We start from the raw sequence: 10714 nt of genomic DNA on the forward strand, positions 1-10714 counted from the left end.
TCTCCCTCTGCCTCCTGCTCCCCCCTGTTTGTGCACTCTTGCTCCCTCTCTCTCTTTTGCAAATAAATAAACAAAATCTTAAAAAAAAAAAAAAAAAAAAAAAAGGAGAGGCACTCCCAGCCATGATTTTATGAAGAGGCGATTTTTTGGTGAGTCGCTCCAAACGTCCATCAAAATCTCATGCATCTGACCTGAATGCCAACAGCACCTCGATCAAAGAAATCACCAGGAAGATGACAAACACAAGTTGCTGGACAAACCTGTTTCTAAAACAACAAGTGCTGAAGCAGTGATCATAGGTGCCAACGAAGGAATTCACTGGGCAGCCTTTGCCAAGAAATCATTTATCAGATAAGAAGTAAATGTCACTGGCTTGCCAGCATCAAAACTCAGCTCCAAATTGTGAAGCTGGAGAACATCTTCTTTGCAACTCGTCTGACAGACACTCATTTAATAGCCTTAATATGTAAAGAGAACTCATAGGTGATTTTTTTTAAAGGCAACACCCATACAGAGAAGTAGAGGCGGTCGGTCAAGGAATGCAACTACATCCATCACGGGCCTCCAGGTGGGGGAGGCGGTGCTGGCACTCTAGTCTACGTGGGCTGCTCCCCCAGAATGGGGTTGTTCACAGCCAGCCTGACCATACTCGGTATTCCTGCTTAGTAACCAACAGCATCGATAGTAGTAATTCAAGTAAGAACAAGAATGTTGTAATTTTTTTTTTAACATAAACTCTGTGCCCAGTATGGGGCTTGAACTCACAGCTCTGAGACCGAGCATCACATGATCTACTGACTGAGCCAGCCAGGAGCCTCTGTTGTAATATCGGTGGGATTTTTTAAAAAGGCTTAGTGGTATATACTTGACTTGCAATACACTGTGCTTACTGAAAAGGTATAACTTGCTATTTTCTGTCCTATGTATATACCTGTGAAACCATCACCCCCAATTAATTTAGTGAGCATATCATTCATCCCCTAAAGTTTTTTTTATAATCCTTCCCCTTCCTCTCCTCCCGACCCCCTATCATCAGACAACCAAATCTGCTTTCTGTCACTGCAGATTAGTGTTTACGTTCTAGAATTTTATATAGGTGGAATCAAACGATATATACCTTTTTTTTTTTTTTTTGGTCTGGCACCTTTCAGCGTAACAATTTTGAGATTCATCCTTATTATCACATGTACCATCTGGTCATTCCTTTTTCTTGCCGGGCAGGATGCCATTGTGTGGCTCGACCATAGTTGCCTAACCCATTCACCTGTTGATGGACATGTGGGTTATTTTCAGTTTGGGGCTACTGCAATTATAGTCACTATAAACATTTATACACAAGCCTCCTTATCGACGGATACTTTCTCTTCTCTAAGCGTGGACTGGCTGGATCATAGATTGGGTGTATGTTTGACGTTTTAAGAAACTGACAAACTATTTTCCATTTTACGTTCCTACCAATGGCGTATGAGTGTTTCAGTTCAACATATTTGCCAGCCCCTGGTAACGTCAGTATTTTCATTTCAACAGAGAATATCATAAATAATAAAGTAATCTAACAATGAGAATATTTTTAACCGTAAAACTGGCAGAAGAAAGTCTTCATTGTTAATACCCAGTGCTGGCAAGAGTACAGAGGAGAAAACGCTCTTGTTACTGAGGGGAGAAATGTAAATTAGCATCATTTTCTGGGAACCAGCTTGGCCGTGTGTACCAAATGCCTTGAAACCTTTTATTTTATTTTCCTGAGCAATTCCACGTCTGAAGATTTCTCCCTATAAAACAAGGCTGCTTGCAAACATATCGCACAGCCCCCTTGTCTGCGGCGGGAGGTTTGGCATTCATTCGACTCCTCGAGAAGCAGCAACAGCATTGAACGCGAGAAGTGAACGCTGTCCGCGCTTCGGCTGGACCCATCCTTCAGATCTGATTTCTTCGACCCTCACAATGGTTTTAAATTATTTGAATTTCTTGCCAGCATTTCAAAATGAGGAGCTGTCGCATAAAAATCTATTTTCCAGGCCCCCCCCTTTTTTTGACAAATTAGGAGCTTGGACACACCCAGGGCCCACAGGGAAACAAAAGGCTGGCAGTGTCTTTCTGTGCCAGCCTAATTCACAGAATTGATTGTCCTGTGCTATAAACTGTGTCTTGGCTTGTCACTTGTACACTGAGAGTAGGGTGACCCCAGGATTTATTCTCCCCTTCCTGACCCCGCCCCAGTGTCTGACACAAAGAACAAATATTTGTTGAAAAATGAATGGTTGGAAATTACACTCAGTTCAAAGTATGTAATTACCGGGGTGCCCGGCCGGCTCTGTTGGAAGAGCGTGCGACTCCTAAGCTCTGGGTTGTGAGTTCGAGCCCCACGTTGAATGTAGAGATCACTTAAAAATAAGATATATTTTTCAAAGTGTATGTAATTACTTGAATTTAGATCAGCTAAAGGACAGAAGGACCATATTCTGTTGGGAAAGGTGTCAGCAAGCTGCAGTCTCTCCTTGTAGGTGAGAATGTAAATTAGTGTTTTGGGAGGACCTTTGGTAACACCTAGAAACATTTTATTTTATTTTTTTTTTTTTTTAAAGATTTTATTTATATGACAGACAGAGATCACAAATAGGCAGAGAGGCAGGCAGAGAGAGGAGGAAGCAGGCTCCCCGCGGAGCAGAGAGCCCTATGAGGGGCTCGACCCCAGGACCCTGGGTTCATGACCTGAGCCGAAGGCAGAGGCTTTAACCCACTGAGCCACCCAGGTGCCCCATCCTAGCAGCATTTTAAAGCCACGTGCTATTTGACCCGGTTATATCAGTTGCAGGAATTATCAGACAAGTATACATGAGTATATGAGCATATGTGAACAAGATTAATCAGAGGGACACCTGGGTGGCTCAGTCCGTTCAGCGTCTGCTGTCAACTTGGGTTATGATCTCAGGGTCCTGGGATTGAGCCCCAAGTCATTGGGCTCCTTGCTCAGTGGTGAGACTTCTCCCTCTGACCCTGCCCATCCCCCTGCCCCCTGCTCCTTCTCTCTCTCTCTCTCTCAAATAAATAAATAAAATCTTTTTTTTGAAAAAAGGAATAATCACAGCAATTTTTTATTGAAGCATAATTAACATACAGTGTTATATTAGTTCCAGGCATCTAAGAAAACGATTCAGTAAGTCTCTACATTACTATAGCAATATTGTTCATTTGCGGAAGCTGGAAACAATGAAAATGTGTCTCAATAGGGGACTGAGGAAATGAATGACCCATCTATCCAGCAGGATATTCTGAAGTTTGTAAGGATCTGTATGTGCAGGTACTTCTCCAGAGCAAAGGGACAAAGACAAGACAAAGTCAAGTGTATGGTCTTATCCACAGTTTGTACATGGCAAGGGCATGTATGTGCAGGTGTCTGTGTGTGTCGCTTGTGTTTGCTAATACACATACAGCAAGAATCCTGAATCTCAGCACTGGTGGTGTTTGCGGCCAGACAATTCTCTGCTACGGGGAGCGGTCCTGCGCTGTTGTAAGATCTCTGGCTTCTACCCACCAGAGGCCAGGGGCACCCCTCCCTCAGCTGTGACAAACAGAAATGTCTCCAGATTCCGCCAAACGCCCCCAGAGTCAAAATTGCCCCCCAGAGTCAACATCGTCTGCTGGTTTGGAACCATTGGCCTAGAACATCTCTGGAAGAACAGACCAGGACCCAGTAACCGTGGTCTCCTCTGAAGATGGGAACAAGGAGACCGTGACCAAGAGAGGAAGGGAAACTTCATTTTCACCTGTTTTAACTCTTAGGCTTAAACTTTTAATTCTTAAAATACAAATATTATGAAAGTTTTGTTCGTATTTTTTTCTGGCGTCCAGATACCTTCGAATCAGAAACTGTTTTTGGAGGGCGCCAGGGAGGATCAGTCGGTTAAGCATCTGACTTCGGCTCATAACCTCAGGGTCCTGAGATCGAGCCCCGTGGGGTGTCGGGCTTCCTGCTCACTGGGGAGTCTTCTGGTCCCTCTGCCCCTGCCCCTGGTCGTGCTCTCGATCTCTCTCAAGTAAATAAATACAATCTTTTAAAAAAACACAAACCTTTTTTAAAATGGAAATGTATCTGCCATGGAACCTTGTATAACTTTACAGTGTGCAACTTTTTGACTTGATAAATGTATACATTGCATGCATGATTGCCATTGTAGCGTTAGCTAACACCTCCATTATCCCCCAAAATTACCATGGCTCCTTTGTGGTGGGAATAATGAAGACCTAGCCTCCTAGGAAGTTTGGTGTTTATAACAGTGCTGTTGTCTGTAATCACTGCACTGTGCAATAGACCTCCAGGATTCATTTCTCTAGTAGTTGCAGGTTTGTATCCTCAGAGAGCATCTCTCCTGTCCTGTCACTGCTGCCTCCCGCCAGCCCCTGATATCCACCATTCTATTCCCCAAAACAGAAACCACTTAAGAAAATACAGAAAGGGGCACCTGGGTGGCTCAGCCGTTAAGCATCTGCTTTCAGCTTAGGTCATGATCTCGGGGTCTTGGGATCAAGCCCCGAGTCAGGCTTCCTGCTCTTCTGGGAGCCTACTTCTTCCTCTCCCTCTGCCTGCTGTTCCCCCTGCTTGTGTTCTCTCTCTCTCTCACACTCTCTGTCAAATAAATAAATAAAATCTAAAAGAAAATACAAAAAGTCCTAAGATACATTGGTAAGGAATTACCCTGTCTACTTAGCCCATTTTTTAAAAGTAACAGAATAGATTGTCGATTGCCTGAACTCATCCAATGTGCCCCATTTGCCAGATGAGAAATGGAGTCTCAAAGGAGTCCTAAGCCCATCTGACTAGCGACGGATCTACAGTAGCACCCCGAAGCCCTGAGACCCAGCCTTCGCTGCCATTTTGGATTTGCCTCCAGCGTAGAAAGCAGATCTTGACAATAACTTAGGAACTCAAGAAGGTAATGCCCATGACTCCGAGGTAGAACCATAGCTGCTCCCAGTCAGCAAGTGTCCATCTTGGCTCTGAGGCAGTTGGAACGGTGAAGTCAGGCTCCTCTACAGCCCCGAGACCCAATGTAAGACTCTTTCCAGCTGAAAATTGGCATCCAATCTCAAGCTTTTATTTACAAGAGAGGCCACAGTCTCTGGGTTGACCTGCTGATTATGCTCGTTGGGCGAATTATCTATGAATGGTAAGTAGTATTTGTATGGTGCTGTGGAAAGCGCTTCTAGTTATGATCATGGCATCACAGAAACCTTACCAGAAAACTATGAACAAACTCTAGAGACGAAGAGGTAGCCTTGGACAGCTGCATTCACCAGCCCACCATCACACAGTGACTTAAATGCTGGAGCCAGGTTTGGATACCAAGATCAACCGAGCCTCTACTCTTTACCCTTCATAGGAGTCTTACACTCGCCAAGAAAAATCCTATAAAAAAATAAAAATAATTTCCCAGCTATGGAGTTCAATTCTTAACCAAGAACATACTAGTGAATAAGATAGGACAGTAAAGCAGGTAGCATCATGCCAAGTATATAATAAATCCCAAATAACCGTTTGCCATTAGGATGAGTCACGTATCTTCAAATGTTAAGAAGAAGAGTATAGTATCATAGTTTAAATTGGTAGTGTAAAGTGAGATGAACCCATCAGGCTATATTATGTGGTTGCATAAAGGTTTTTTTTTTTTTAATATTTGAATTGGGGGCACCTGAGTGGCTCAGTGGGGTGAAGCCTCTGCCTTCAGCTCAGGTCATAATCTCAGGGTCCTGGGATCGAGTCCCGCGGACCCTCTCGAGTTGCCTATTTGTGATCTCTCACTCTCTGTCAAATAAATAAATTAAATCTTAATAAATAAACAAATAAATAAATATTTGAATTGGTTTCCAGCATTTCAAAATGGGGGCATTTCACATGAATAATCCCAACGTATGCCATCTGTTGGAAAACCCGTGCCTATGGGCTGGGTCTACGGAGCCACCATCCCTGTAAGATCGCCCCAGTCCTCTCTGGCTTACCACAGACTCTGCTCGGCTGCAGTAAGACCTGTGGGTTTGCCATTCCTCACCGGTGGGTGAGAGAGAGGGCTCTGGAGGGAGACGATGAGTCCTGCCTGGTTTTTGGCATCACTGCTTCCTAGCTGCCTGCCTCAGGGCGGATGATTTTACCTTTCTGAGTCTATCTTTTGGAGCTGTGGGGACCCGTCAACAGGATCACTTGCCTGAAAGTGCGTAGCCCTGGACCTGAGGCACAGACAGCTTTCAATAAAGGTTAGCTTTTTGTGCTGTTAGGTGGAGGAAGTTGGAAAGTGGCTCCCTAAAGATGGTCACATCCTAATCCCTGGAACCTGCGAATGGGGTACCTGGTGCAGCCAACGTGATGCTGCCGAAGAGACTGGGTTCCAGGGAGTTCCAGGGAGAGATTACCTTTGATGATCCAGGCGGGTCCAGGGTAATCATGGGGTCCTTGTCAGTGAAAGGGGGAGGCGGGAGGTCAGTGTCAGAGCAGGCGTGAGACAGAAGAGGGGTTGAAGAGGGGCGCTCTGCAGGCGGAGAGAGGGGCCACAAGTCAAGGAATGCACATGGCCTCTAGACGCAGGAAAAGCCAAGGAAGTGGGTTTGGGTTTTCCTCCAGAGCCTCCAGAGGGACACCGCCCTGCCAACACCTTGGCCTTCACCCAGGAAAGCCCATGTTGGACTTCTGACCTCCAGAACCATAAAAGAATAAATCTGTTCTGTTTTAAGCCGCTAATTTGGGGGCAGGTTCTTACAGCAGCAATCGGAAACTGACATATCGTCCCCGTTCTCGAAGATACGCCTGTTCTCCCCATCGTCCAGAAGGAGGCGCGGTAAAGGGGAAGAACGTTGCCCTCCTGTCCCGCAGCTAGATAGTGCAGGGCCCAGAGTCAATGCCAAATCCTTCTGAAACCCAAGTCCAACCCAGTTCAGCTTCAAGTGGCTCCCAGTTATAGGGTCGTTCAGCTTCCATCTGAATGATCCCAGAAACAGACATATTGTTCCCTTCCCAAGGCTACTCTTTCAGCGGTTGGACAAGATCTACCATTATGTCGCCCATACACTGAGCTATTCTCTGCTGCCCTCTGAAAGACTTAAGATACTTTTATTTATAGGGGCGCCTGGGTGGCTCAGTCGGTGGAGCGTCTGCCTTCAGCTCAGGTCATGATCCCAGGATCCTGGGATGGAGCCCCGCATCGCATCCGGCACCCTGCTCAGCGGGGAGTCTGCTTCTCTCTCTCCCCCTGGCTGTAGCTCCCCCTGCTTGTGTGCTCACTGACACACTCTCTCTCTCTCTGTCAAATAAATAAATAAAAATCTTTTTAAAAAAATTTATTAAAAAAAACAAAAAACAAAACACTTTTAATTACAAATGCAGAAACCCAGTTGACCTAGCATAAGCAAAAAGGGGGAATTATCACCAGGATATAAAGATAACCCATGAGCCCGTGTCCAGGAAGGCAGTCAGGCTTTAGAAGAACTGAAACCACGAAATGGGAGGCCGAAAAAAATTCGGCCATCCAGGCAAGACCTCTGCTTCTCGGCATCTCTGCCTCATTCTTTTCTGTCGGTTGATTTTCTTGGCTACTCCATTGTCATGAGAGCAAACGGCTGCTGGGCCCCAGATTTCCACATCACAGATCGAGTTCTCTGGAGACACAGACTGACTGTGCCTCAGGGCAGATCTCACATTCCCCAGGGAGACAATCCGATTGTCCTGGCCTCCAGCAGCCATCCATCCCTCGGCCCATCAGCTGTCAACAGGAAGGCCAGTGGTGAGGAACAAATATGGCTTCCAGGAAGCCGCCTCCCTGGCAACTGTGGAGTGAGGGGCACGGGGGAGGGGTGGGGAAACTGTGAGCCGAGATGATACACTCAAAAATGAGTACCTCACATTGATTTCCCTAAGGCTTGGAAAACACACACACACACACACACACACACACACACACGAGATAGTAAGACGGCCTTAGAGCTTTGGAAAAGCTGTCTCTTCCCTTGTGGTCATCTCTTTTCCTGGGAACCATCTAGAACTTGCAGGCATTCCTCATTCTGACAGTTCCCAGATGACTCAACAACCTGACTACCCCCCACTCCCCCTCAGCCTACAAACTTTGGCAACACCTCCATTCAAATGTGTGATTTGTCTCCATAACTTACCTTCCTGCTCCGGACGTGCCTGTCGAGCTCATTTAAAACGGTTTTCTTGCTTTACCTTCCTTGAATCCACGATGCATACACTGGCTCTGTAAATGCAAGCTAAGATGGTGTCCTTGGCAGCTGTATACATCTGGCTCAAATTGAGCTTGTGGCCAGCTAGAAGCCCCAGATCTACTTCCCAGGAACCGCTGTCTGGCCAAGTCTCCCCATTCCCAGACTTAAATAATTGATGCCAGAATCCACATCAATCCCTGGAAAATATTCTCTTATTAATTCCTCTAATCCTTGATCTGACTCTATAGAGACCATAGTGAAGCGTGATCCTATCATCCCAATTTTTTGTCTCCTAGAGAGTTTACCTGTATACCTGAATTTTTTAGTCTCTAACCAAAATGATATCCCACATGCAGCAAAGACACACGAGTGGACCCTTCCTAAGCTGCCACAACTCCATTAATCCACATCAAATATACTGAAAAAAATGCTGCAAATAGTCCAGGATCTTTTATTCCTGGAACAGGAAGGGAGGCTGCCCAAATTCCTCAAATATTTTGGATGTTTAATTTTTATAACTACAGAAAAGATCTAGCACGATTATAAATAATCTAGGGCATCAAGAATATGGGAAGACCTCTGGAAGGCTTTCATTAAGATGACTCATAATAACCCAGCAGCCCAGAAATATTCATATTCCCGTTTTATAGGTATGTAACCAAGGTTACCCAGAAAAAAAGTGCTAGAGCTGAGATTTGAATGCAGGCTGTTGATTCATAGCCCAAGCGTTTAATCCCAGCACCAGGAGTAGGCAGGATAATTTTTTTTCTGTAAAGGGCCAGACAGTAAATATTTTAGGCTTTGGGGACCATACAGTCTCTGCCTTTATAGAGCAAAAGCAACTGTAGACAATCCATTAACAAACGGGCATGACTGCATTCAAATAAAACTTTATTTACAAAAACCGGCAGTATGCCTGATTTGGCCCTCAAACTGTAGTTCGCCAGCCCATCTTAGAAGGCTCTGCCTTCCCCACCTGAATGGCAAAATCCTGCTCCAATATGCAGCTCAAACATGCCTTTTAAGTTGCAATACTGGACATAGATGGTTTTCAGCCCGTGGTTCACAGATTGCCAGCCCATTCTCAACCATCTTGCTTTCTGACTTGATAGGTTAATTTATCTCACTGAGGGGTGCCTGGGTGGCTCAGTGAGTTAAGCCTCTGCCTTTGGCTCAGGTCATGATCTTAGGGTCCTGGGATCGAGCCCCACATCGGGCTCTCTGCTCAGCGGGGAGCCTGCTCGCTCTCTCTCTCTCTCTCTCTCTCTGCCTTCTTGTGATCTCTGTCAAATAAATAAATAAATAAAATCTTTAAAAAAAAATTATCTCACTGAAGGACCTGGAGTTACTGCCTAGTGTAGATCATGGCCAGAGCCAGCAAGACTGACAACTTTCAAAATACATCAAGATTCACTAATCTGGGGAAGCCTATGGCTCGGTCGGTTGAGCAGCTGCCTTTGGTTTGGGTCATGACCCCAGGGTCCTGGGATCGAGTCCTACATTGGGCTCCGTGCTCAGCGGAGAGCCTGCTTCTCTCTCTGTCTCTGCCAGCTTGTGTTCTCTCTCTCTCTCTCATTCTGACAAATAAATAAAAAAATAAACTTTTTTTTTTTAAGTCACTAATTTGTGTAATGCCGCAGCATGAGGAATACAGCAGTAATTCCTCATGGGGCTACTTGTTTTAATACCATTTGTCACAAATGCCCAAATAAATTCATAGCAACACACACACCTCCTATTTCTCATGCTCCGAGCCTCTCATACGATCTCAGCTTCCTGGTGGTTGTGTTCTTTCCCTCTGGCCAGAGCGTTTTACCATTCCGTCATGCACACCGAAGTGCTGTACTGAGCCTGAGTCCTGAGGCCCATGCATTGAAAAAAGAGAGAGAGAGAGAGAGAAAGTGTTCCACTGGAAATTAGCATGCAAGCACATGCAAGGAAATGGCCCAGGAAGCAGAGTGGAGCAGACTGATTCCAGCATGACGGCTGTCCCGCCGTGGGGTGAAGGGGCTGTAAACACCAGGGTAACCGGGGGAAGAGTCACCTGCAACTTTGAAGAGCAGGTGGAAGAAATCGACGAGAGCCCGAAGAGAAGCTCGAGCAAGCGGAGGAGAGCAAAGCAGGTCCCGAATGCTGGTCTGGAGAAGCCCACTGTGGCCAGAGATGCCTCCTCTTGCTAACAGGACGTGCACAGCCTTGCACTACTCACTGGGCCCTTGGCAGGAAAGCCTACCACACCAGCTGGTGGCCTGCTTAACCTTCCGTTTCTCAGTGTAAACAGTTTCCAGGCAAACTGTGTGGTGGGACGCTTTAACCTTTAGAAACAGAAAATATCAACAGTAAAAATGCGCTGGTTCTAATAACAGAGGAAGACACGGGTGCAAATAACAGTAGCTTGGATATCTTGTACTGGGTTTATTATTGTTTTTAATGCGAACATAAAATGTGTTTGTTTGTTGCCCAACAGGCTTTAACAGATATGACACGGCAGAGCGCTTAAAGAGAA

General features: G+C 45.7%; 1 long non-coding RNA gene across 2 annotated transcripts; it reads right to left on the bottom strand.

Annotated features, from left to right (window-relative positions):
• Nucleotides 1–1118: 1118 nt before the first annotated feature.
• Nucleotides 1119–10436, bottom strand: LOC106006579. Of its 2 annotated transcripts, none has more exons than XR_001180722.2 (5): nucleotides 10253–10436; nucleotides 9941–10066; nucleotides 8155–8240; nucleotides 6406–6521; nucleotides 1119–1264 (listed from the first exon to the last, which is right to left on the bottom strand). It is a non-coding gene; the product is annotated as an uncharacterized LOC106006579 (long non-coding RNA). The 2 variants fall into 2 exon arrangements; XR_001180721.2 differs by lacking the exon at nucleotides 1119–1264 and adding an exon at nucleotides 3092–5407.
• Between the last annotated feature and the right edge of the window lie 278 nt (nucleotides 10437–10714).

This window comes from Mustela putorius, unplaced genomic scaffold (genome assembly GCF_011764305.1).
Source record: "Mustela putorius furo isolate JIRA1106 unplaced genomic scaffold, ASM1176430v1.1 tig00000592_pilon_pilon_pilon, whole genome shotgun sequence".
Taxonomy (NCBI): domain Eukaryota; kingdom Metazoa; phylum Chordata; class Mammalia; order Carnivora; family Mustelidae; genus Mustela; species Mustela putorius.